General features: G+C 41.8%; 1 protein-coding gene across 2 annotated transcripts in view; it reads left to right on the top strand.

The window, feature by feature from the left end:
* Positions 1 to 2500, top strand: part of LOC135091130 (venom allergen 5-like) — an 88853-nt gene that overhangs the window by 75079 nt on the left and 11274 nt on the right. The gene's annotated exons all lie outside the window — the stretch shown is intronic.

Here is a 2500-nt window from a genome sequence, read left to right as displayed (position 1 = left end):
GAGAGAGAGAGAGAGAGAGAGAGAGAGAGACCCACCCAACCTTAACGAGATTTCCATGTCTGCTTCCTCGACTGTGTGTTAACAGCATCTGACAGCGAGGTAAGAGAGAGAGAGAGAGAGAGAGAGAGAGAGAGAGAGAGAGAGAGAGAGAGAGAGAGAGAGAGAGAGAGAGAGAGAGAGAGAGACTAACTCGTGAAAATAAATAATTTTTCTCCCTCCGTTTTCATTAGTAGAGATAGATTCAAAGTAATGCAAAGAAAACGGAATAAAATTATGCTGTACAACAAGAAAATGGGAAAATTTAAAGGGATACAACTCAATTTTACGGCCCTCTGTCAAGAAATGGGGTTTTGGCGGGAAACGGGAAGCTAGAAAGAGTTGCTAATGGGAGAAAGGGAGAAAATGTATGCAAATAATCTAGTCTTTTTCACCTCTTATAAAAAAAAATGAAATAAATAAATGAGAATATGAAACGGAGGAATTAAAAGAAACGGATGAGGAAAAAAAAGTCAAAATAAGAAGAAAGGGAATAGAAAACAATGACAATATGTTAAAGAAAAAAAAAAGAGAAGAATTATGATAAGAAAATAAAATAAATATGAAAGAAAACAGATGAAACAATAAAAAAAATTAAAAAAAGGGCGAGGGAATGAATAAAATAGACAGAGAGAGAGAGAGAGAGAGAGAGAGAGAGAGAGAGAGAGAGAGAGAGAGAGAGAGAGAGAGAGAGAGACTTCGAAGCATATAAACCATCCCTACTTCTCCTCTTCCTCCTCCTCCTCCTCCTCCAAGTAAATGAGAGAACCATATATTTTTTTCTCTCCCTTATAAGTAAGAAGGAATTAAATCAGAGTAAGCTAATACAAGTAAGATTCTACAGGTGAGGTGAGGTTAGGTGGGGTATGTACAGGTGAGGTTAGAAAGGTTAGTATGATCTCTATTCTTATAAAGGTCGTAATACTGAACGCTTCATTGCTCTCTCTCTCTCTCTCTCTCTCTCTCTCTCTCTCTCTCTCTCTCTCTCTCTCTCTCCTGGTTCTTTTTTTCTCAATTTCTTCTTTTCTTCTTCTTATCCTTCTCTTTTTCTTCTTTCTTCTCCTCCTTCTCCTCCTCCTCCTCCTCCTCCTCCTCCTCCTCCTCCTCCTCCTCCTGCACAGACACCTCCATCCTATATTTCTTCCTCTTCCTGTTCCTCTTCTTCGTCATTGCCATCCACGTTCATGTCCTCTTCCTCTCCTCCTCCTCCTCCTCCTCCTCCTCCTCGTCTGCCTTTTCCTCCTCTTTATCTTCTTCCTTCTCCTCCTCATTTTATCACATTTTTTTTTGTGCATTTCTTTATTTTCTGTTTTCTTATATACTGTGTGTGTGTGTGTGTGTGTGTGTGTGTGTGTGTGTGTAAACCAGGAAAACGTACATAAATATCAATCTGTGTACATACATACCTCTCGTTACCACACACACACACACACACACACACACACACACACACACACACACAGAGAGAGAGAGAGAGAGAGAGAGAGAGAGAGAGAGAGAGAGAGAGAGAGAGAGAGAGAGAGAGAGAGAGGAAAAAACTGAATCTGAGAACAAGAATGACTCAATAGTGAATCTCTCTCTCTCTCTCTCTCTCTCTCTCTCTCTCTCTCTCTCTCTCTCTCTCTCTCTCTCTCTCTCTCTCTCTCTCTCTCTCTCTCTCCCTCTCGTGTGTGTGTGTGTGTGTGTGTGTGTGTGTGTGTGTGTGTGTGTGTGTGAATGCATTAGAGAGAGAAGAGAAAATGTTTATATTCAAAACCTGCCCTGCTTTTTTACCTTTTAGTCTACCTGTGAATTAAGACTGTATCGGACTCACCTGTGTGTGTGTGTGTGTGTGTGTGTGTGTGTGTGTGTTTTCTTTCATCCTATTGCTCAGTTTTATTCGTTCTATTTTCCTCCTCTTCCTCCTCCTCCTCTTCCTCCTCCTCCTCATCCTCATCCTCCTTCCCTCCTCCTCCTCTTCCTCTTCTCCTTCACGTATATTTTCATAACCATCACTTTTACTAATGACCAGAGAGAGAGAGAGAGAGAGAGAGAGAGAGAGAGAGAGAGAGAGAGAGTGAACTTAACTAAGCTCCGGTCACGTTTTAAGCTTTAATCTGGTAAGCAATCAATTACTTCTTGTCTTCTACCACCTGGATTTAACGCACGGCTAAACACGGCATAGGCTGGCAAGGGGAGGGGGAGGGGGTGGGTCTGGAAAGGGGGGATAGTTGTAGTGGCAGTGGTGGTGGTGGTTGTGGTGGTGGTGGTGATGATGGTTGTAGGAGGAGGAGGAGGGAAAGTGCTAATTCTCGTCTTTTGTAGCGTTAGTAGTAGTAGTAGTAGTAGTAGTAGTGATGGTGGTGGTGGTGATAGTAGTAGTAGTGGTGGTGGTGGTGGTTGTTGTAGTAAAATCGTTATTTCTATTTATATTTTATAATTACGATGATTCTCTCTCTCTCTCTCTCTCTCTCTCTCTCTCTCT

This window comes from Scylla paramamosain, chromosome 36 (assembly GCF_035594125.1).
Source record: "Scylla paramamosain isolate STU-SP2022 chromosome 36, ASM3559412v1, whole genome shotgun sequence".
Taxonomy (NCBI): Eukaryota; Metazoa; Arthropoda; class Malacostraca; order Decapoda; family Portunidae; genus Scylla; species Scylla paramamosain.
The sequence above is the reverse complement of the archived record's forward strand: the minus strand, read 5'-3'. Positions and strand labels throughout refer to the sequence as shown.